Here is a 25,094-nt window from a genome sequence, read left to right on the forward strand (position 1 = left end):
CGCTGGCTTGGAAGTGACACGTTTTTGGCCCAAGCTGCTGGGTCTGGAAAGCTGCTCAGAGGAAGCAGATTGCTTTCAGCCAGAGAGACTTTGATTGAAAACCTTGTTTTCTGTGGGAGGGAAAAAGTTTTGACAAAACGTTTTTACAGTAACCTGGGCCCTGTCTCGCCGCCGGCTCTGGAAGTCGCTCTCTCGTCTCACTGGAGCATTTCCCCTCTGCAGCTGCTGTGCTCAGGATTTCATTCTGAGGGTGTTTGTGCAGCCAGGCACGGGGTGGGGATGGGGCAGCACTGCTGGGGTGATGGAGCACGAGGAGGAGCTGCCCCAGCCCGGTTCCCCTGCACTGCAGAGGGTCCATGATCAGTACCCACAGTGGTGCTGCTCCCAAATTGCCTCTGGCTGCCATGCAGGGCAATGGGCTCTCTGTTCTCACAACCTGTTGGTTGTATTTTGCCCTTCTGCCTCCTTCAGTCAATGATGGAGGTGGTTTCTGCCGTGCAAAGCAGGTCAGAACCCGAGCAAAGGGTTCTCCAGGTGCCCTGGATTGGGAAGGACAAGCACTGAGCTCTCCTCTCTCCTGCCCTGCTCCTCTCTCCAAAGAAGGAGGATGCTGAAAGGGGAAGCATCAAGCTCTCCTGTCTCCTGCCCTGCTCCTCTCTCCAAAGGCATGCTGGCATCTAACCACTTCTAACCACTGGCTTTGAGCAGTAGATTATCAGTTATATTATGAGTAATGCTCAGCTCTCACCGGGCTCTGTCTGTTCTGCCAGGGCAGGAGATGCTCCCCGAGCCCAGCTCTGCATCCAGGCCAGTGCAGTCATTGTGTCTGTGGGGAGCCTGAAAAATGCATGAGCCTACTCCTGCCCCGGGAACGGGCAGCTCAGCCTTCAGCCTCCTCCTCAGCATCCTCACAGCCCCAGGAACGGGCAGCTCAGCCTTCAGCCTCCTCCTCAGCATCCTCACAGCCCCAGGAATGGGCAGCTCAGCCTTCAGCCTCCTCCTCAGCATCCTAACAGCCCCAGGAACGGGCAGCTCAGCCTTCAGCCTCCTCCTCAGCATCCTCACAGCCCCGGGAACGGGCAGCTCAGCCTTCAGCCTCCTCCAGCTGTAGTGACACAAAAGCCCCAGCACAGCACAGAGAGGATCTGTTAACCCAGCAGGAGCCTCAGAAGGTCTCAGGGAGATGAGAGCTCTGGAGCTGCCCAAGTTCAGCAAAGTGCTGGCTAAGCTGCTCCTCTGGCTCACCCCTCCGTGCCGCTGTAATGGATGGAGAGGAGTGGGGCTGAAGGTCCTGGGGGCAGAGGAGACAGCGCCTGAGCCATCAGTCAGGTGCAAAAGCAAAGCAGTAACATTCCAGGGCAGTAATTTTTAATAATTTATGAGTTTCACTCGGTTCCCAGAGTGTTATTACCTCACTTAACATCATTTACAAATTACACATGATCCCATCAATTGTAGTAAAGTGAGGAAGTGTCTGGGAGACGCTCAGAAATCAAACGCTATAGAGCAAATGAGGATTTATGGAGCCGGGCGGGCTGCAGTGGTGGCAGGGCAGCCACGCAGTGCAGGGTGTCACCCACCCAGTGCCAGTGTCACCCACACAGTGCCGGTGTCACCCACACACTGCCGGTGTCACCCACCCAGTGCCAGTGTCACCCACCCAGTGCCGGTGTCACCCACACACTGCCGGTGTCACCCACCCAGTGCCAGTGTCACCCACACAGTGCCGGTGTCACCCACCCAGTGCTGGTGTCACCCACCCAATGCTGGTGTCACCCACACAGTGCCGGTGTCACCCACCCAGTGCCGGTGTCACCCACACAGTGCCGGTGTCACCCACACAGGGCTGCTGCTGCTCCTACACTCCTGTGGCCCTGCCACCAAGCGTGGTGGCTGCACAGGGTGACAGCAGGGACAGGGATGAGCTGTGGACCTGTTCATACACGCATTCTGTCCCTCCCTGCGAGGAAGGAGGGCAGCAGGCGAGGAGCCCTGGTCCTGCTCTTCTTCTCCTCCTCCTCTTCCTCCTCCTCATGGTTAGCGCTGCATCCCAGGCGAGCCCGGGAAGCGCCGCTTCCTTTGTGGCACAGAAACCTTCAAACCTTCTCCATGGCAACACAGCCAGCAGCAGGGATGCTCTTCCAGACGGGCACTGGGCACCGAGGGGCAGCACCAGCAGTGAGGCCTTGGGGGCTCCAGCAGAGCCCCTGGGGTCTGGAGGAAGGCAAAGGATGCTCAGAGAGAGCAGCCCATGCCATGAACAGCTCACTGCGTTCACAGGGGTCTGAGGGTGAGGGAAGAGACGAGGATGTGACTCCATGTTCCAGAAGGCTGATTTATTACGTTATGATATATATTATTTTAAAAGTATACTAAAAGAATAGAAGAAAGGATTTCAACAGAAGGCTGGCTAACAATAGAGAAAGAATGGAATGATAACAAAGGCTTGTGTGTCGGACAGAGAGTCCGAGCCAGCTCACTGTAACTGGCCATTAATTAGAAACAACCCCATGAGCCCAATCCCAGATGCACCTGTTGCATTCCACAGCAGCAGATAACCATTGTTTGCATTTTGTTCCTGAGGCCTCTCAGCTTCTCAGGAGGAAAACTCCTAAGGAAAGGGTTTTCCATAAAAGATGTCTGTGACGGTGTCCCCCGTGGGATGCTGAGCAGGGCTGGGTACCCTGGTGTGGGCTCAATCAAGGGTCTGGGAGAGCCAGTCCGAGCACCTCCAGCAAGTCCTTTCTGTTAATTAAAGATATTAATTAATTGGCATTGCAGCCTGTTTATTTCCATGGTCCTCCATATCCATGGTCCTCCCATCCATGGTCTGCTTGGCACGGGCAGAGCTCCTGGGTGAGAGCTGCCACCCCCAAACTGCCAGGGCACTCGTGGGCTCCATGGCCAGGAACTGCCTCATCTAAAACAGATTCTTTTTAAGTGAAAAGACAGCAGCAGCCGCTTAAATGCATTGACTTGTTGGAACCCACACAGATTTGAACACCGATGGCACCGAGCGCTATCGCTGAGGTGTCTCGGCCCATCTGCGTAAAGTAACTATTGATTTTGGTTGATATGCATCGATTCTGAGAAAACTGCCCTGCTTTGAAAATGAACTTCCAGTAGTTCCAAGGGAAGAAGCAGCGAGCGGCGCCGCTCTCGCAGGGCCCCCTCGTTCCGTTAAAGGCGGCTCCTGCATCTGAAAAACGGGAGCGAAGGCAAACAAATAGCTCGGGGGGAATTAAAACGCATCGATCCTCGGGGCAGGGGATAATGGCCTCCGCTAAAAGCTTTTGGAGACGTTAATACATCGCTTTGAATAAAGATGTGCCTCCGCCCGCTCGCTCAGATCACGGCTGTGAGCTGGGCTGGGCCACCTGTCCCTCCCTGTCCCTCCCTGTCCCTCGCTGTCCCCTGCTGTCCCTCCCTGTCCCTCTGTCTGTGCCCCCACAGTATTTTCTCCTCTCTGCCATGTTAATTGGCAGGCAGGGCAGTACCTGGGCATCAGGTCCCAGCAGCCTGACCTGGCAAAGCTGCACGTCCAGACCAGCAGGCACAGAGTCCATCTGGGAGAGCCAGCCCGAGCACCTCCAGCCAGTCCTCTCTGTTAATTAAAGGTATTAATTGGCATGCAGGCTGTTTATTGGAAGAGGCAGTGGCCTCTGCGGTGCCTGGCAGCAATTAGAGCACAGGGACAGCAGAGTTTGGGAGGAACTTCTGTCCCCATCCAACGATGGGGCATTTCTGTCCCAGCCTGGCAAGGACAGGGCTGATGCTGGCAGCCCAAGGAGTGCCCATGGGGCTGGACCTGTCCCTGCTGTCCCCAGTCTCCCCCAGCCCCTATGTGAGCACCCAGAGTGTGCTGTGAGCCAGACCTGCCGCAAGCAGGGGAGTTGGGATGGCAGGGAACACATTTCTGCTGGAAGATGTGTTGGTGAGAGGTGTGTTCCCTTCCTTGCACTGATTAATTTGCACCACAAACCACCAAAGGGAGGGACGCCTTTGCTGCTGTACTCATGGTCATTCCTGAGCAGCCTGGGCGCTGTTCCTGCATCCCAGGAAGGGCAGGGATGCAGCCCTGGCCTGGCACGGTGCCCTGGCTGGGCAGACAGCAGTGCCAGCTCCAACACTCCGCCCTGACTCCGTTAAAGTCCTTGCGCTTCCATCTCCGAGCGCAGTCTGGGAGCGACACGAAAATTAGATCTAATAATGAATGATTACAACTTCCAAGGTAAGTCTAGTTGGTTGACTAATCAATTTGGTTAAGTGAAAATCCATAGCAAATGAGGCAGCCGCAGTACAACATTTCTCCATCCAATTTAAATTAAAACACCAACCATAATAATTTCACAATTACTCTGGGAGGATGCACCAGGGACTTGCCCCTTGAGAAGGGAAATGTCAAGGACTGCAGGAGAGGCCCCAGGAGCAGGCAGCAGCCTCTGGCATGGCTGGCTGCCCATCAGGTGCCCACAGCTCCCAGGGTGAGCTGGAGAGCGATGAGAGACGAGGGATGCTCCCTCCCATCCCGATGTAATTCCTCTGTTCTGCTGTGGCAGGAACGTGAGGGACAGGAACATGAAATCCCCTGGAAAGTCGCTGCCGCAGCAGCCTTTAGTGGCCTGAATTATTGATGTGTGTGCAGTTGTGCCGTGAGCCAAACTGTGCCCAAAATAAACCCCAGCAGCCACTGGGGTCTGCACTGGGCACGGGGGCTCCAGGGCACGGGGCTGGTGGTGAGGTGGGGGCCTGGAGGGGGCACCAGCCCTTCCTGCTCCTGTTCCTGCTGTCCCTCCACCCGTGCCAGGGATAACGAGCACTCCATGCCCTGCTTGGCTGCCAGGGGTGCCCAACGTGGTGCTTCCCCAGGGGCTGGGGCCAAACTTGGTAGGGCTGTGCTGATAAATAATGGAGCAGCTCCTTCCCCCCGTGGCTGTGGAAATGCTCCTGCCTGGCAGGGGAGAAGCCTCTGCATGGTTTGGATGTAAAGGGTCAGGCACCGGTGAGGGAGAGCCGAGGGACATTTATTTCATGCTGGAATGCAGAGGGCCCTGTGCGGGCTCTGGCTCAGGAGCAGCACAGATTTCAGCGTGGTGGCTCCTGATTCACCTTTCCCAGCCTGGGGAATGGGGGTTTGTGCCTGAACACACAAAATGGTTGCTACCATTGCTGGAGGAACTGTAGCATTTCCCCTTGGAAAGCTTCGGGGAAAAGAGATGATCAGACGTGGCTCGTGTAACAGATGGATTTATGGATTATTTGGAGCCTCTTGTGCTAATTTTGCAAATGCTGTATGTCTGCAGGCTCTTAATAGCTGCGTTCCTGGCTAAATGGATAAAGAATATGTCCTGTGGGGACTGCAGGCTTTGGGGAATAACTCGTGCAAATTCTCCGTGCTGAGCGCAGGTGGTGACGAGCTCCCTCTGAGGACATCAGACCTGCTTGGTGCCACCCAAGGCCCAGGAGGACAAACCTGGAGCCAGCTTGGTCCTGGCTGGTGCAGCAGGGGTGTGGGATGGGCCCAGTGCTGCCCTGGGATGGATGTTCTGATGCAGAGGGAGCTGTGGTGGGACCGAGGGATGGAGCTCCTGGGGTCACATTTCAGAGCCAGGGCTGGTGTCCCAGGGCTGTCCTGCCATGTCCCTGCTCCAGCCAAGCATCCCGCCCTGGTTTGGGGATTTAGGATGTCCTCTGCATGTAAAGGCTGTGGGTTTATTACCACTTGAGCTCTGCCTAAGAGGGAGAGCGCGGGCAGAACCGCAGCCTAGCTGGAGAGCAGGAGCCGAGGTGGTGGAAGATGCATTCCAAATGCAAGGTGGAGGGGAGAGAAATTATTAAACTCTCAGATAGCAACAGAGCTTCCTTTGTGAGCGCTGGAGATGGGAAATTATGCTGAAGCAATGCATTGCAAATCACCCTCTGAAAGGCAGAGAAGGGCCTTTTATCCTGCGGCCCTGAAGTTTTCCTGGTATCTTTGTATGCAGAGGCATTCCTTCAGGGGAGAAAGAGAAGCCAGCAATTTTGTGCCTGATTGGCAGGCTGTCCAGCGCTGGAAAGATATTTGTTTTTTCAGAGAAGGGCTCACAGGCTGAAATCTCGCTCTTGCATTTTCCATTACAGAGGAAAATGAAACTTGGAAGACGCTCTCGGTGAGCGCGGCTTGGCCTCGCGGTGATCGTGGTGCTCCAGCAACTGCAGAGGAGGGCTGCTCCTCCTGGGGGCTCCAGGGGGAATTGGGGCAGAAAAAGGGGGGATTGGGGCAGTGCAGGGGGGATTGGGGCAGTGCAAGGGGCATTTGGGGCAGCTCAAGGGGATTTGGGGGAGCACAGGGGGGATTGGGCAGCACAAGGGGGGATTTGGGCAGCACAGGGGCTGCTCAGTGCCCTCCAAGGCCCTGGGCAGGGTCTGGGCAGAGCCCAGCAGCCCTGGCTGCCCCGTTCCCCCCTCGCCAGGCTCCTCCATGCCAGGCAGAGAGCAGGAACATCTGCTCCCAGCAATGCCTCCTGCTGAACAGGCCCTGCCTGGCTCGTGCAGCCGAGCTCTGGAGAGCGTTCAAGAGCCAGGAGCGGCACGGCACAGCCTCCAAATCTCACCTTCCTTCCTCACCTCAGGAACGACGCCGGAGTGCTGGAGTGGGGCCAGGCAAGGGCAGTGAAGTTGAGGAAGGGTCTGGAGTCAGTGCCATGAGGAGCGGCTCAGGGGGCTCAGCCTGGAGAGAAGGGGGATCAGGGGGGACCTTGTGGCTCTGCTCCCAGGGCACGAGGAAATGGCTTCAGGTCCTGCCAGGGGGGGCTCAAGCTGGACACCAGCAGGAATTCCTCCATGGAAAGGGCAGCCAGGCCCTGGCAGGGAGGTGTCCAAAGGACTGGAGGTGGCACTCAGTGCTCTGGGCTGGGTGACAGGGTGGGGATCAGTCACAGCTTGGACTCCATGAACTTGGAGGCCTTTTCCAGCCCCAGCGGTGCTGTGATTCTCTGATCCTCAATAAGAGTCAGAACTTCTGCCAGGCCTGTCCCGGGCGCGTGGGGAGAGCACCAGGGATGGGATTCCGTGCTCACAAACACCTCTGCAGCTCCTCATTAAATCACGGCGTTTCTGAGGCACAGCGGGACCCCTGTGTGAATAAATAGCGCAATCTCCCCGGCTGAAGTATTTTCACATCTGAGTTATTTCCTCTGCATATGATCAGCTCCTTCCTCGGCTCTGTTCTCTCCCCCGGCTCTGCCACCAACGATCTTCACTGATGAGCACAATTAACAAATGAGAGACAAAGTTGAAAAAAACACATCGGCCCCCCCAGCCTGCCTGTAATGTTTTAGAGTTGAACAAATGGCCCAGGAAAATGGAGCAGGAGAGATGCTGGGGCTGATCACAGCACAGCCTCTCCCTCCTTGCTGCTTGGCTTTGTAGGTGACAAAATGACAGCAAAACAGAAAGAGAGAAAAGGGGATGGCCAAAAAACCCCAGTGGAAAGAGAGACAGGGTGTTCACGGGACCACTGCGTGTGTGGGGAGCAGGGGATCAGCAGGGCTGCCAGATGAGGGCTGTGAATTGGATTTAGGAGTAACGTTAATTTACTTTAGTTACATTTACTTTCACACAGTTTGCAGCCTGTAAAAGCCGTGAGGGAGTTCTTCTGCGAACAGAGGGGTCCCCCAGCCTCAGCCTCAGCGTGTGAACCAGGCTCTGGGTGTGCCCAGGGGTGCTGGGGATGGAGCTGGGGAATGCAGCCCCTGAGGGATCCCAGAGCTCCCTGGATCCAGGGGTTCCTCTGTGGGGTCCCAGGGCAGCGTCTGGGGGGTTTCCCCTGTAGGATCCTGGTGGGATCCTGGTGGTGGGGATGGGGATGGAGCTGGGGAATGCAGCCCCTGAGTTTCCCCAGTCTCCCCCTCCTCGCCCCCTTCCCCAGGCAGTGTTTGGCAGCACGGTCTAATTACAGGGTGAGTAACGGGCCCTCCCTCGCAGTTAATGTGGGAGGGAGCTTTATTGCCAACAGGAGAGAGATGACACACAAGGATGTTACACACGGTGTTGCTGGTAATTATTTTTATGGCTCCGTGTGAGGTTTATGGTGGCGGCTCGGCGCGTTCGGAGGTGCCACCTCCCATTTTGGGGTAATTAATGTTCCCTGTGCCCGTGGAGGGGATGTGCCAGAGTCAGGGGCTGTGGTGGGCACTGGGCTGGTGCCAGGAAAAGGCTCAGAGGTCTGGTGATGCCATTCTGGCGCCTGCACTGCCCTGCCTGCACCCTCATCCCCAGTGCTGCCCCTCCAGACTTGTTCCCTTCCCCTCCTTTGTCCTGGGCAAACCCAAGGATTCCTCTTGGCAAAGAACTCATCGCCCCAGAGAAAATGAAGGGATGCAAACATCTTGAAAGCTGATGAATTCTCGTAGCCTTTCTCTAGTGAATTTTGCTTCTGTAAATCTCTCCCTCTCTCTCTTTGTGTCTGCTAATTGGCCTTAGCATTAATTAATCTGATTTCATTATATTCTCTTTAATTTGTCAAGATATCATTTTTTTCTTGGTGAAGAAACGCTTTAGAGGGTTGTCACAATTGGAATAATTCCCCCCCCCTTTAAAACTACCAGAGAAGTCATTATCAATTAAGCTAATTTGCATATACATTAGAGTAATCATTTTAGCTTAGCCAAATTTGTGGAAATTTACACAGTATATTGACCTTCCACACTTCCACTTAAGCACATAAAGTGCAAGAGGGACTCACAGAGGCCTCAGTGATGGAGTGGGGTTTATTTTGCAGGGCTCTGGTACTCAGAGAGGCCTAATTAGACCGAGTAATTTCTTTCTTTCAGCCATAATTGCAAAACAAATATGTTCTTCTGCAGTTTCTTGCCTTTCCCTTTGCTGAGGGGATGCTGCCAGAGTGGGACCTGCTCCTTCTGTGGACACGTTTGTGTCCCATGGGGGAACAGCAAGGAGGGACCCCAGCAGGGAGCTGGGACCCCCAGGTCCAGCAGGGCCCCCCATGACCCCCAAGCACAGCTGGCTGAATTCGCACCCCTGCCTTGCCCACGAGGTCAAAAGCAGCACAAAATTCCTCCTGTGGCCTTGGAGCCGAGCAGCCCTGTTCCCCCAGCAGCACACATTTTGGCCTTGAGTGGTTTTAACGGCAGCCTTCATGGTTTGATGGAGGATTTTACACTAATGCAAGGCATTACCTAGTTAATTTGGCCAGAATAGAGTGTAATTTTGCATGGTCAAAGTCATTGCTGCTTGAGCTAAAACTTCCATTACGGTGCCCTGCCCACCCGCAGGGGGAGATGATGCTGCTCTGCTAATGGGGGGCCCTGGGGAGCCCCCCGAGGGGCTGGGGCTGTGCCAGGGACAGCAGGGACAGCAGGGACAGCAGGGACGGCAGCTGGGCACTGAGTAGAGCCTGGGCCTGTCCTGGGACAGGGGAAGGGCCCTGGCATCACCCCTGCCCAGCCCAGGTCTCATCAGGACACGGTGAGCTGGATTCCTGCTCTTGTCCCAGGCCCTGGCCAAATGTCCCCTCACCAGAGCCACCTCTGCTGCCCCCAGGGCTGGGGCTGGGTCAGCAGAGGCAGCAGCCCTGGCAGCTGAGCCCTGGCTGCAGCACAATCAGCAAAACATCACCAAAACTGCTGAGCCCTGGCTGCAGCACAATCACCAAAACCTCCCAGCACACCTGGGATAAACCTGGGAGGATCCCTGGTAAAAAATACATCCACCAGTGCATAAAAATAAATAAATGAACACTGAACTCAGCCCAGCTGTGCCCCGTGGCCACTGTGGTGTTTTGTTTGAGCTGAGGATGCTCTGTGCAGGCTGGGGGCACGCAGCTGCCTGTGGCTGCATGAGGGAAGGGCAGACGCGAGAAAACACCTATTTTTGCTTGGGAAAACCTGGCCACAGCCTGTGATTAGACTTCAGGACACATCTAGCACCAAAGCAAGGCTGTTTGACACCTCCAGATGAGGTCTGGCAGCCCCCGCCCCATGGGGGTCACACCTGGCTGGGAGGAATTGATCTGGGGAAGGCAGTGTACCCCAATGTCTGTGTGAGGGGGTGAGGGTGGGTTTGGGCTCATGTGAGGGTAGTGGGCACTGGGGCAGGGGACAGAGCATTCCCTCAGGACACAGAGCAGATCCATCCTGGCAGCACCTCCAGCCTCTGGACCTGCCTAATTACAGCAGGGGAGAGCAGAGGTGTCTGCAGAGGTGTCTGTCGAGCTGTCAGGAGGATGAGCCTGCCCTGAGTCAGAGACTGGAAAGTGCAGGAGGAAGGGAACAGCCTTGATCAGAGGGCCAGGGCTTCACAGGCTCTCCAGAGGGCTGAGTTTTCCCCCGGGGCTGTGCCGAGCAGGGGCTCATCAGCCTGAGGTGCCCCCGGGCACTGTCGGTCACTGGCACACCCAGCCCTGCCTTCTCCCAGCCCCTTCCCCAGGCCAGCCCTGCTCTGCTGCCCTCCCTGTGCCACGAGAGGGGTGAGAAGTGCTCATTGCCTGGGCCCTGCTGCCCTTTGCATCTTCACCCTTTATTGTCAGTAATAATAATCACAGTGTGACTACTTTGGCAGCAGTGCAAACCCTTCACCAGTGCAGAGGGGGGGATTTTTTCCATCCGTCCACCCACCTGGGCAGTGTTTCTTGTGCCTGGTTAAAGATCATTAGAGCCTTTGTTAGCCGAGCTGACTGACAAGGGGAGTAGATTAATATTAGAACAGCCTGTCAAAAGTGGTGAAAAAGCTGGATTGATTTTCTGGGAGTTTAGTCAGAGCTGTGTGTAGAGCCCTTGGGTGGTTACACTGCGCTGAGCAATCTCCTGGATTAGCAAATCCCCCTGGGACAGGCAGCTCTGCTGTGCATTGCAGGCAGGCTGGCTCTGCCCCCTGGGAGCCCAGCACCCCAAATCTCGGTGCCAGGGCTGCGCCAGGACTCTGAAAAGAGAGTCATGAGTTTTTAATTCATGTCTTGTTAAGCCTTCTGTCTGTATCCTCTCTATTATTAAACACAGTACAATGTAATACAATGTAATACAATGTAATACAATGTAATACAATGTAATACAATGCAACACAACGCAATGCAACATAATATCATATCATATCATATCATATCATATCATATCATATCATATCATATCATATCATTTGTATAATATTATATATTATATCATATATCATATCATATCATATCATAATAAATTGGCTTTCTAAGAACATGGAGTCCTTAGGAGAACTCTGCTGGGTGCCCTCAGAGCCCTGCCCCGGTGCTCCCCAGGCCCAGCTGCTCTCAGTCACCACCTCTGGCTCCGCGCAGGAGGGCAGAGCTCAGGCAGCTCGGTGCCAGGAGCCAGAGCAGGGTCACCAGTCCCTTCCTCCTGGGCACCGTCACTGCCCTGTCCCTGCTGGGCTCAGCCTGGCCTGGCTGGGACCCTCCCTGATCCGGATCATCCTTCCCCTTGCGCTGCCACCTCCTTCACTTCTCTGCACAACGGAAACTCCTGCCCTGGCCCCCATCCCCGGCTCCCACTAATGCTCTTCGCTTTCAAATGCTAATAATCCTCAGCACTAAAAGGCTCAGAAGTGGTTCTAGATTGTTTGATCTTTGCCCTGTGATCTACTTTCATCTCCCAGCTTTCAAATGTGACTCCGGGTTTGCTGTGCCCCATTAAGGCTCTGGGATGCACAGGCAGGCACCTGGGCTGCGTTTTGGCAGCAAATCCTCCCAAGCTGATGGAGATGTGCAAGTTAAACTTCGGGACATTGCCTTTTCCGGGCAGCTCCTCACTCCCCATGGCAAACACAGGCGGGGCTGTGCTTCCAGATGCTTCCAGAGGTGCTGCCTGGCCACCAGGAGAGGGGACATGCTCTGACCCTCTGGGGACCAGAGCCACCCCCTCTGCCTCCCCTCAGCTGCAGGGCCCACACTGTTTAATATCTAAACCCAAGCAGTTTAATATTTAAACCCAAGCAGCCCAGGCAAAGCTGCTTTTCTTCTTTTTTATTTATTCTTTTAATTAAATGCCAATTAGAAAGGAAGAGAGAGGGGAAAAAAAAGGCATTAAACACTTAAATACACACTACACCCAGGTTGCTCGAAGTTGCTACGAGCTAATTAGCTACTTAAGTGATCATTTGAAATTCCATATCAAACAATTCATAATCTGCTCCAGAACCTGGAGCTACCGAGGAAAATCACAGACCCGCAGAATGACATGATGGTTTGGGTTGGGAAAGGCCTTAAAGATCATCTCATTCCAGCCCCCCTGGCACGGGCAGGGGCACCTCGCACCAGACCAGGCTGCTCCAAGCCCTGTGCAGGTGGCTGGTGCCAGCCCTGCCTTGTGCCAGCCTTGGCTTGTGCCAGTCCCGCCTCCTTTCAGAGCCTGGCATCAGCTCGGACCCCGCAGCCTGTATGGCCCAAAGGGCCAGGATGCCCAGATATCCCCATATTCAGGCAGATTTCAGGTCTGTCAGCTCCACCAGAGGATGGCTGCCTGATTTCCTGCTGCCTTCCTTGCTGCTGCTGCTCTGGGGGTCCTGGCAGCCCCTCACCCTGGCAGAGCTGCCATCAGGAGGGGCCCAGCCTGAGTCAGGCCCTGTGCAGACAGAGCTGGGCTCTGCCCTTGGTTAATAAACGTGCTGAGGGGTTTTTCAAAGTCACTTTGGCCTCTGGGAGGGGAATGGGCAGGGCAGGGGGTGCCAGGCCTGGGGCAGAACGGGGGCACCATGAGCAGGGCAGAGCTCGGGCACGGGAGCCAGCGCAGCAGCGTGGGGAGCTGTTTATTAGCATTTGCATGTGCACTAATAAGAAAACATCATCCCAGGCTTCAGCCCTCATTTGCCTGCCAGCAAACAGCCGAGCAGCCCGAGCGGGAGCGTGCTGTAAATGCGCCGGGGAGATTTCAAAGGCACTTTAAAGCGGGAATGTGGTCTGGGGAAGAGGCTGTTTTCAATGCAGATTTGTTTTTGTTTGAATTAGTTGATGCTTATTTTAAGCTCCTGTGGCACACTGTCATCTCTGGATTGCTTGTTTTCCTGTGCCAAAGTCAACCTTAATTTCTCCCCTCCTTTCAAGAGGGAGCCGTGATTTTCCCTCTGCTGCGCTGAGCATCAGATGGGCAGGACAGAGCCGCGCTCTCTAAGCGAGGCTGACAGGATTACCTCCTGATTGCCGGAGTAAAACCCTGCATGCCAACTACGGCTGGGGCAGATGGCGCAGGAAAGCGCTGCAAACTCGCCTCTAATTCCTGCTGAAGGACAAACCTCGCAGGGACCGGAGATTCGCTGTGGATGAGCTGGGAAACTTCTGCTGCTTTCCTAAAGCTCATCTGGCAGCGCTGTGCATGCGGGGCTGGGCAGCCCTTGCCGGGCTCGGGAAGCCCCGCCGGGCGTTTGTGTGGCCCCGGGGGGACTGAGGGGCCCCTCCGGCGTGGTTTGCTCTGGGACAAAGGGAGCGTTTGGCTCGGCTTGGCGGGGAAGGGAACGGGACAATAACGGGAGCACCGGCACAGCCCGGGCTGGGCTCCGGGGATGTGCTGCCCAAAGGAGGATGAGGAGGGTGAGAGTTTTCTTGTGTGAGAGCGTCCTCTGCCCCCCTGGCAGCCATGGCATGGCCAGGGCAGGGGGCAAGCTCAAGGAAAGGTCAAGAGCTTCACTTCTTGCCTTTAATAATTTATGAGGTGCCCATCTTCAAAGGAAGTGGTGCCAAGGACAGAACCACGTCCACGGAGGTGTCACAAACTGGGCAGTGGGTGGGTGCTCCTGGGACCACCATCCCTGTGCCCTTCTTCACATCCAGCTCCCTCAGCACCCACCCAACCAGCCAGGGCCACGGGCCGTGAAGTTTGTGGCCATTAGCTGCTAAGAAGAAATTAATTAGCTAATTAGTTAATATTTGATCCTTTGTGTCCTGGAGTCTGGCTGAAGGCCGTGCCATCACCACCACTGACCTGTGGGGGACACACTGCCTTTGCTCTGTCCCCAGGACGAGCCCCTGCTCTGCTGTGCCCCCCATTCAGGAGCTGTGTCTCACCCTGCTCTGTGTTTTCCCCCTGCCAGGAGCTGTGGCTGACCCTCCTCTGAGGTTTAACAGGATTTCTGCAGCCCACACGGAGCTGCTCCTCACCTGCTGCTGCAATCTGCTCCGCTAAGCCTCAGCTCTGGGCACAAAGCTGAACTTTGCTGTGCTTATTTGCCTTCTCTCTTGCCCTGCATCCCGCAGCCCCATTTCAGGGAGGAAAAGTTAATCTGCTTCCCCCCTGGCTCCAGACAAAGGCATTTGGAAGGAGATACAGATTGCTGTCTCTGAGCCTCAGGTGGGACAGGGCCACTGAAGGAATCCCCAGCAGAGGGGAGAAGGTCGCTTGCACAAGATGCTGAGGCCCCACACGCTGGGTTCCAGCATTTCCAGGTGTTGTATGGATTAACAGAAGTAACTGGAGAGTGGGACGTGGCTCATGCAGTGACACTGATGGGGCTGGGGTGGCTCCTGAGCTCCTGAGCCTCCATCCCACACCTGCAGCAAACAGAGCATCCCTGCGAGGGCTTGGCCGTGCCTCAGTGTCCTGGGGCAGGCTGGAGGCTCTGCAGGGCTCCATCAGCTCTGACTCAGGAGATAAATGCCCAACTTCAGCTGGAGGAATCCTCTGGTGAAACTGCAAAATCAGAGCTGTTGGCTTTGGAGCTCCCAGCAGACGTTTCCTCACAGAACCCGAAATGACCGAGATTAGATGGAATTAATATGTGCGTTTCTCCATAAAGATTTCCAGCACAAGCATTTCATAAAAATGCAAATCTCAGCTGAGATTTATAATTAGGAGGGATATGTGTGGAGCTAACAAATGATCAGCACAGCCCAGCTCTCCATGGATAATTGCTCAGGGTCCCACAGCAGCCCCGGAGCCTCGCGGGGAGCACGGGCTCTGTGGGAAAGCAGCCAGAGCTCTGCAGGAAAGGGATGGGCAGGGGTTGGTGAGGTGCCCAGGCCGGCCTCTGGCACTTCCCCAGGAGGAGGAGGTGGGATGGGTTCTCACAGAGCACTTGTCCTCAGCGGAACAGAGATCCCAGCGCTGCTCCTTCTCTGAGCTGGGGGTGTTCCCCTGGATGTTCCCGTGGATGTTCCTAGGGATGTTCCTGGGGATGTTCTCATGGATGTTGGTGAGATGTTGCTGGGGATGTTCTCATGGATGTTCCTATGGATGTTCCCGTGGATGTTCCCGGGGGTGTTCCTGGGGATGTTCCCGTGGATGTTCCTGTGGATATGGGGCAGGGCCCATCCATGGATGTTCCTGGGGATGTTCCCATGGATGTTCCCCTGGATGTTCCTATGGATGTTCCCATGGGTGTTCCCATGGATGTTCCTGGAGATGTTCCCCTGGATGTTCCTGTGGATGTTCCCATGGATGTTCCTGTGGATATGGGGCAGGGCCCATCCATGGATGTTCCCATGGATGTTCCCATGGATGTTCCTGTGGATGTTCCCATGGATGTTCCTGGGGATGTTCCCATGGATGTTCCCATGGATGTTCCTGGGGATGTTCCTGGGGATGTTCCTGGGGATGTTCCCCTGGATGTGGGACAGGACCTGCTGTGCTGGGAGCTGCAGTCTGCCGTGAGCAGCAGAGAGCTGTGGCAGCCCGAGATGTGGCAGTCCTGTTCCCTCTGGAATGATCCCTTTGGAAGGGATGGGCTGGCACACACTGATTTTCACAACATTTCAGTGTCAGGACCATCCCAGCCCCTGGATGCTGAGTCAAAGCCTGCCAAGGTTTTGGGAAGGCAGCGAGGAGGGAAGGGGCAGAAGCTGCTGGAGCAGGGCTGCTCCCCCAGGCACTGCTCCACACTCACTGCAGGGCTTCATTTCCCTCCCCTCTCTGCCATTCCTTCCTAGGCCAGGAGGAGAGCCTGGTGGGATATGAGCTCCACGGTGGCCAAGTGATTATTTATTGCAATCATTGCTTTCAGGCCCTTTGGCTCCTCTCTGTTAATTAGGCTGCAGGGTGTAATAAAGGTGATGGAAAGCGGAGGGAGCTGGAGCTGCTCAGGGAGGAGCTGCCACATCCAGCCTTGGCACTGGGCAGGAGGGCAGAGGGATGAACTGCCTATCCTGGGCCCTGCAGCCAAACCCACTGCCCCGTGCCCTGCTGTCCTGGCACCCCAGGTCACCCCAGGACACCCCTAGGGCACCCCAGGGCATCCCAGGGCACCCCAGGGCACATCAGGGCACCCTAGGGCACCCTAGGGCACCCCAGGGCACCCCCAAGGCATCCCAGGGCACCCTAGGGCACCCCAGGACATCCCAGGGCACCCCAGGGCACCCCAGGGCTCTCTGCCTGCAGGGATGGAGGATGCTGAGCACATCCCAGCATGGGTGGAAGCCAGGCCTGGGGCTGAGCTGTCCTGTCCCTGCCCTGCACAAATATCAGGGAAGGAAGTTGAAATGAGCTTGTTTAAATGACATTTGGATCCCCTGCCCCAGCGACTGCTGCTGAAGCAGGGTGTGAATAGAGTGGCTGAGAGCCGAGAGCGGCTCTGCTCCAACAGTTATTGGAAATTTAAACCCACAAATGAAACAGATTCTCTTTGATGGTGATGGAATCCATGGTTCGCGTCCCCCAGCACGTCTCAGTGCGTGCAGGGGCTCCTTGGGCACGGCTGGCAGCTGAAATGTTGCTGTTCCCTGCTGCTGTCCCTTCAGCCAGCTCTGATGGGTGCTCTGGGTCCCCAGCTGGGGGCTGAGCAGGGCACCACCCTCTGCTCCCTGGGGTTTTTCCAACATGTGGGAGAGGTGAGAGATGAATCCTGAATATAGGAAAGAAATCAGCAACATTAGCTGTCCCTCTGGGCAGGCAGAGCAGGCTCTGAAGCCACTTGGCCAGGAGGAATTGTCTATTGACACCTTTCCCTGCAGAACCAGGGATTCATTAAATAAACAGGCTGCTGAAATGTGTCTTTTTCCCTCCAAAACCCCCAGATCTGCTGCAAAAAGCCAAACGCCACTGAGCCCTTCCTTAACCTCCCTCACTCCCCTTCCAGCTGCCCACACACAACATTTTTGGGTTATCAGGGTCATCTTTGGCAAAAACACGTCAGTCCTTTGTTCTGTCCCTGCTGTTTTAATGAGTACTTGGGGCTATTTAAAGAAACTTGACAGTTTCTAGCCCTGAACCTGCGCTGTGAGGTCGCTGTGCAGCATAATTTCAGCAGCGCATCCTCCTCCTCCTCTTCCTCCTCCTCCAGCTGGGCGACTGTCACCTGCACGGTCAGAGGTGCCTGCCTGGCTGGTTGCAGCAGTGAGGGCAGCACGGGAGCAGGGCTGCAGCTCCTGGCTCCTTCCTGAGCTGCCTGGGACTTTGGGAAAAGGGATTAAACAGGATTTGGGGCTCGGTCCAGGTCTCTGATGCAGCGCAGGGCGGAAGGGAGAGAGGCAGAAAGAGCACCAGAGAAAAGCTATTTTATTTCAGCGCAAAAGTATCCACTTTAAATACCCTTTTTATTACATTATCTGCATAGTAATACTAATAATAGATCTTGTTGGCAGTTCTAATGAGGCTGGAGAATATAAAGTTTCCAATAAAGTTAATTGTTGCCTTTAATACTCTCATACATTTATACGTGGTAAATCTTTAAAGAAAAAGCACTCGTTTCTTTTCCATTAAGCACTCAGGAGTGGCCCAGCCTCCGGGGGCCCAAGGCTCATGTGCTGCTGGGTCAGGCACTGCCAGAACAGCCGAGTTATCACCGGGAAAAGCCGTCCAGGAGTGAAGTGGGAGCGGGCAGGAGCAGAGGGGATTTTCCTTCCCCGAGGCTGGCTCCTGCCTGGGATTCCTGCTGAGCAGAGTTTGTTTGCCCTGTGAGAGCCCCCAGGGACTCACAGCAGCAGCTAATCCTTTACTGAGAGCTCTGTGAGGCGTTAGCTTGGAAAAACAACCACCAGCCACGCTCAGAAACAAGCAGGGCCTTCCCAGCAGGAAAAGCAGCATTAGGAATGGCCTGCAGTGGAGGCTGGGAATATCCCCGAGTGCTCCAGCTGCTGGGGCTAGGGGCTGTGAAAAATGCGTGTTTTATGATTGGCTTTTCACAAATATTCACATGAATATTATATGTGTTGTGTTAGAAAGTGATGCTGTGTTAATTCTCTTAAGTAGTGTGGTAAATATAGTTTTTGGTTATAAAAAAATGCTAAAATAGAAACTATGCTGTGTAGGATACTTTTTTAAAGAAAGGACTCACAGTGAGGTAGCAGCCACAGGACACCTGAATCTTTCAGAGAAAGAGAATTTATTGCCCCATTATTAGAAAAAACAAACTTCTTCCCACCTCGAAGATGCTGTCAGGATTCAGAGGCAGAAGCTGGCACTGCCCAGCCAGCATCCTGTGTTTGAATGGAATTTATGCATCATGGATGAGCTGTATGAATATGCAACAGGCTGTTGCTTTTAAGGGTTAATCCTGTGTTAACCTGGGTCCTTTTTTGTCGCAGTCGAGGCGGTCACGACATTAAAGCAGAGACCACAAGCCCACTCAGTCTTAGTCTCAGTTGTCAACCGTTAGCACCGTTTGCAACCGTTCCAGTTGGCAACACTTTATTAGTGAAAATGGCCGATACACTTTCCAGTTTTTTCCCCTCCAGTTGCAGAATGCTCTTATCTTTCTTCTCTCGATCTCCTTGGTTCAGCTTCTTCTTCTTACTTCTCGCTCCTTTAGCTAACAGGCCTGCTGTTAGCCCCTTCCACACTTTTTGGGCTTGTGCTGCCCAGAAAGAGATGCCCGGACTGTCTGTAACTCTTTGTTTTTATTGTCTCATATTGTCCTAATTAAATTTGTCCAAATTTTTATTACTCTAATTGTATTACTAATTTTATAACCATTATATTACTATTAAATGTTTAAAATTTTAAAAACAAGTGATTGGCATTTTCCACAGGGCAGAGCCCTTCCCTTCCCTTCCCTTCCCTTCCCTTCCCTTCCCTTCCCTTCCCTTCCCTTCCCTTCCCTTCCCTTCCCTTCCCTTCCCTTCCCTTCCCTCCATGGGCTGCTGTTCCTAACAGGTGGTTGGATAATTAAGTGTGCTTTATGCACTGTTTTGCTCGGTGTAATTGCAGACTCCGTATAAATAATTCACACGGAATTATTTCAGCGAGGACATCGCCCGCCTCCTCATAATTTGTTTAACGGGAATGGGCTCAGCCGAATGCTCCAGGACCCTGCAGCCCCTCACAGCCTGGCTGGGGGAGAGTGCTGGAAATGGAATTAAGGGCTGCAGGATGTCTGTGCACTCTGGGAGGGTGCATGGGGGCAGCCAGCAAAAGGGGCATTGCTGGTAATGATAAATAATTAAAGAAAATAACAGGGATGGATGGGACGGCAGGGGAGCCCCGCGGCCCTTGCAGGGCTCAGGAGGGACCTTGGGGCTGCTTTGGAACCCATGAGCTCTGCCCCCATCACCCAGGGGCTGCCTCCCTGTCCGTTCCCACAGCTCAGGCTCTGTCTGGCCAGCACAGGAGGTGATTCAGGGTGATGTTCTCCTGTTCAGGCACAGCTGAGTGAGAACACAGGGACCAGACCCGTCCTGCCCTGGCTGTGGCACCTCGGAGGGGTGCAGCTGCCCCAGAGCCAGAGCTCGCCCAGAGCTGCAATCACTCGATGAACATTCATTAAGAGGAGGCTTCACACCACCCTGGGCAGAGCTCCTGTGATTATCCCTCTGTACATCCAGAAGCTCCAGCCTGGAGTGAATCAGCGACCTCTCCAAGGTCACCCAGCATGTCGGTGACAGAGACGGATTCAAAGCCCAGGAGGGGGCTTCACAAAACATCTCCTTATCTTTATTTTTTATTGCATTTAAAAACAAACCACGGTTATTAAATATCATAATACCCATAATAGATTTTAAACTTGAATCGCTTCCAGAGATGCTAAATGATAAATACAGCTATTATCAGAGGGAGCACTCAGAGAAATTGATAGCCAGCATTTGTTTAATGAGTGTGTGTGTACACACGTGGGGAAGGGAGTGATTCTGGGACACTCCCAGAGAGGGTGGTCCTTGTGGAACGGGGAATTGTCAGCTCGGGCTGCTGAGAGCGTCCCTGGAGCTCCTGGGGACTCAAATCTGGTTTTTGAGGGTTGCTTGGCACCTCAGGTACTGGAAGAACAGAATTGTTGGGCCTCAGGACCTCTTTGCATACAGGAACAACCAGAAAAGTTCTGGTTTTAGCCCAGTTTCTCTCCTCTCTTCCTTTGGCTGAGCTGAGCAACACCCCGAGCTCTGAGTGTGCTTCAGGGGTGTTTCTGAGTGTGCTTCAGGGGTGTTTCTGCCCCGGGGTGCCCCCTCTGATATCCTGGCACTGATATTTCCTCTCTGTGCTCTCTTAATCTCATCTCCTCCAAAACTGCTTTGCCTTGACTTTCCCAGGCTCTAAATATCCATTTGCATCCCTGTGTAATGCCCTGCTTCAGCTGCTGAGCGCTTACAGAGCAGGAATGGATGTCTGTGGGCTGTGCTAGAGCAGGGATGGTGGGAGGCTGCAGCAGCAGCTCTGCTGGGGCTCCTGGAGCTGCACCCATGGCACAGCCTGCCCTCTCTGGTCACTCTGCCCTCTCTGGGGTCACTCTGCCCTCTCTGGGTCACTCTGCCCTCTCTGGGGTCACTCTGCCCTCTCTGGGTCACTCTGCTCCCTCTGGGGTCACTCTGCCCTCTCTGGGTCACTCTGCCCTCTCTGGTCACTCTGCCCTCTCTGGGTCACTCTGCCCTCTCTGGGGTCACTCTGCTCCCTCTCTGGGGTCACTCTGCTCCCTCTGGGGTCACTCTGCCCTCTCTGGGTCACTCTGCTCCCTCTCTGGTCACTCTGCCCTCTCTGGGTCACTCTGCTCCCTCTGGGGTCACTCTGCCCTCTCTGGGGTCACTCTGCCCTCTCTGGGGTCGCTCTGCTCCCTCTGGGGTCACTCTGCCCTCTCTGGGGTCACTCTGCCCTCTCTGGGTCACTCTGCTCCCTCTGGGGTCACTCTGCTCCCTCTGGGGTCACTCTGCTCCCTCTGGGGTCACTCTGCCCTCTCTGGGGTCACTCTGCCCTCTCTGGGTCACTCTGCCCTCTCTGGGGTCACTCTGCCCTCTCTGGGTCACTCTGCTCCCTCTGGGGTCACTCTGCCATCTCTGGGTCACTCTGCCCTCTCTGGGGTCACTCTGCCCTCTCTGGGTCACTCTGCTCCCTCTCTGGTCACTCTGCCCTCTCTGGGTCACTCTGCCCTCTCTGGGGTCACTCTGCCCTCTCTGGGTCACTCTGCTCCCTCTGGGGTCACTCTGCTCCCTCTCTGGTCACTCTGCCCTCTCTGGGGTCACTCTGCCCTCTCTGGGTCACTCTGCCCTCTCTGGGGTCACTCTGCCCTCTCTGGGTCACTCTGCTCCCTCTGGGTCACTCTGCCCTCTCTGGGGTCACTCTGCTCCCTCTGGGTCACTCTGCCCTCTCTGGGGTCACTCTGCCCTCTCTGGGTCACTCTGCCCTCTCTGGGTCACTCTGCCCTCTCTGGTCACTCTGCCCTCTCTGGGTCACTCTGCCCTCTCTGGGGTCACTCTGCCCTCTCTGGGTCACTCTGCTCCCTCTGGGTCACTCTGCCCTCTCTGGGTCACTCTGCCCTCTCTGGGTCACTCCAGGCAGGTGGCAGCAGGGATGGGCACACTGCGCCTCCCATCCCTCTGCACCTCCCAGCAGCTCCAGCAGGGACACAGCGCTGGTGGCAGCAGGAGCAGCTCCATGCAGGCTCTGCGCTGGCTCCCCCGTCCACCCTCGACCCTGCCCCTGCTTTATTTATTTATGTTTCAGCAGAAGCATAATACAAATAAAGCACGGCCGTAAAAATGTCAGGGAAAGTTCAAACCTATTCATTACCCATTTCACTCCGATTAAAATTTCCATCAAGGCTGCTTGGTTTTGACTCGAGTTGCTTTCCTTTTAATGAGCTTGATCTAGAAAGTAAAAGATGCTAATTCATCCTTACATCTCTATCATCTCCTGGCTTTTGCTATATAAAGCATCAAGGTCGCATTCTGGGGAAATGTCTTTTTACCAAAGGTGCCATAATAATAATGAAGCAGCAATTTGTTTCAGCAAACTGCCTACAGTAATGAAGCTTAATTATAACCGTGTTATTAATACTGCTGCTTAAGGTAATTCACTTCTGAGCGGGGCGCAGAACAGTAAACTATAATTTAAACAAGAATCGAGACCTAATTTAAATCATCAGATCTGCTGTGGAGAAGGCAAACAGAGCTGGAGCTCTCCCTGTGCTGCCTCCATCACCAGCCGCTCCCCTCGCAGGGCTGCGGGAGCACAGAGAGCAGCCAGGAGCAGCTGCTGCCTCTCCTGACCTCAGCGTGCCTGTGAAACACAAACTATTCCTTGTGAAACACAAAATATTCCAACACAAAGTATTCCATGTGCCCTGCAGCAGAGGGGCTGATGGACGTGCTGGGATGGTTGTGCTCGTGTGGGCTCCCAGAGCTGTTCCCTGCCAGGCAGGAGCACCCCCTGCCACGCCCAGCCTCTGGAGAAACCCGCGAAATGCCTCTCTTGGAATTCTATTTTTATGTCTTTGTTCCACTCTGTGATTTTAGGGCATGTGTGGAGGCTCAGGGTCCTTATGAGCTCCCAGTGCTTCCCATGGTGCTGCTGTGCCTCCTGCCTGTCCCACAGTGCTGCTGTCCCTCCTCTGTGTCCCCTCTGCGTGTCTCGTGGTGCTGCTGTCCCCTCCTGCTGTCCCCAGCTGTGTTTCCCAGGCTGAGCATCCCCTCCCAGCCCCGTCCCTCTCCTGTGCTCCCTCCCTGCCAGAGGCACGCAGCCTCCTGTGAACTCCTGCACTCCTGGATGCTCTTTGCCATCCTCCCAGGCCCCTCTCTCCATAACAAGCTGCCTCCCTGCGCCCAGCTGCAAGCCCTGACACATCCTCCTTCCCCGAATCCCTCATTATTTCTGCCTCCTCCCTGCGCTCTCCCCTCGCAGCCTGCTCTCCCCGCTGCACCCCTCGCATGGCTGCCCCGGCTCCGAGAAGCCAAATGACACGAGATGATGGCTCTGCTGTGCCGGTAATAGCGTTTTCCGTGCTGTAATAGCGCTCCTCGCTCAGCCTGCCCGGGAGATGGAGCGCGGAGCCCCCGAGCCCTCGCTGTGCCCCCCAACCCGGCCCGGGCATCCTTCCCTTCCTCCCTGCAACGTGTCCCCGTGTCCTGGGGGATGTTATCCCAGCTCCCCCGGCTCCCGGGGGACGCTGTCCCAGCTGCCGGCCCTGCCAGGTGTGGCTGTGCTCAACAGGCTGCCCGGCAGCGGGAGGAGGTGCGGGAGGAGTAAATAGGTGGAATGTTTCTTCTCGGGAAGGGGAAAAAAAGCCTCCATCACTGTTCCACTTGACTGCAGCCTCCCGCAGGCTGTTTCATCTCATATTATCTAAGCTCCAAGGGGGTGTCCAATTTGAGGAACAATAACTATAAAGTCATTTTCGGTCCCCCGCTGCGGCGCGGCACATGATAGCCTGTGTAAAGCAGCAAACAGCCTCGCTGGCCGAGCCGGGCTGGGGCCGAGCGGGGGCAGCCGGAGCCGGGACCTGCCGGGGGCCCGGGGGTCCTTTGGGGCTCGGGGGGAGCCACAGGGACCTGCCGGGTCCTGCCGGGTCCTGCTCTGCTCCAGCTGCTGGACTGGAGCAAGGATCCACGCCCTGGCAGAGGGGCTGCTGCTGCTGAAAACACCGATGGGCAGCTGGGATTCCCTGGCAGCTGGAAGAGCATCCCAAGGTGGGCTGGGGAGCCTCGTGCTCCCTGGATTGCTCCCACTGCAGGATGAGGCACCCACGAGCCCCCTCCATCGAGATGAGCATCAGGAGAGCAAATAACAGTGGGTACACCTGGTACGTGGGATTTGGAGCAAATCCTTCTGCAGGCACGCTCGTGCTAGGGCTGCTTAAAGAATAAATGGAGTCAAAATGAGGAGCTCCGTGACAATTGATGTGGATGTTCTCCACAATTCAATACTGGGGGAGAAGGATGAACCTACTACAGTAATTAACTTGTTGCACATCAAAGCAAATGTGCTAAAGCAGCTTTTCTATGCAGCAGTTCTATTCAGTGGAGGAAGAACCAGCAAAACCAGGGAATAAAGTGTGCCCTTCCTGCTGTCACTATCCTCTGGTTTCAAGGATGTCTCCCAAGGGATTTTAAACCTGAGACTGGCTGCAAATCCCTCCTTAGGCCCACTGGGACTCCCATGAAAGCCCCATGGCTGCAGGGAAGGTGGTGGACAGAGCATCCTCATCTGTTCAGAGCAGCCCAGTCAGGCTGGATCTAATTTGAGACAGAGCTTGAGAAGAGGAGAAATAGTAGGTGCCAGGGACTTTGGGAAGAGCAGAAGTTTTAATTGGGTTTTATCTATTAGTTAATCAGGAAGTATTTCGGTGACAATTAGGTCACAGCCTCTGGCATAACTGTGAAGCAGCCATCCATCATTAGCCCTACCTGGGCTTGCAAAGTGGTATTTATGAGTTTCCAACCGGTGAAAAAGCCCTTCTCAGAAATTAAGGTGAAAAGCACACTCCCGACCATGGGGGGAAGGCTGTCAGCAGTGATTGATGGCTGGGAGCAGGGAAGAACAGCTGTTTGTGGGGCCCAGCAAGGTCCAAACCCTCGGTGTGTCTGTCGGCAGCAGCTGGTGCTGAACGGGCTGGGCTGGGTCTGTCCTGCAGGGCTGGGTCTGTCCTTCTGAGCTCGGTTTGTCCTGCAGGGCTGGGTCTGTCCTGCAGGGCTGGGTCTGTCCTGCAGGGCTGGGTTTGTCCTGCAGGGCTGGGTCTGTCCTGCAGGGCTGGGCTGGGTTTGTCCTGCAGGGCTGAGTTTATCCTGCAGGGCTGGGTTTGTCCTGCAGGGCTGGGTCTGTCCTGCAGGGCTGGGTCTGTCCTTCAGGGCTCGGTTTATCCTGCAGGGCTGGGTTTGTCCTACAGGGCTGGGTCTGTCCTGCAGGGCTGGGTCTGTCCTGCAGGGCTGGGCTGGGTTTGTCCTTCAGGGCTCGGTTTGTCCTGCAGGGCTGGGTCTGTCCTGCAGGGCTGAGTTTATCCTGCAGGGCTGGGTT

Source organism: Ammospiza nelsoni, chromosome 24 (assembly GCF_027579445.1).
Source record: "Ammospiza nelsoni isolate bAmmNel1 chromosome 24, bAmmNel1.pri, whole genome shotgun sequence".
NCBI lineage: Eukaryota > Metazoa > Chordata > Aves > Passeriformes > Passerellidae > Ammospiza > Ammospiza nelsoni.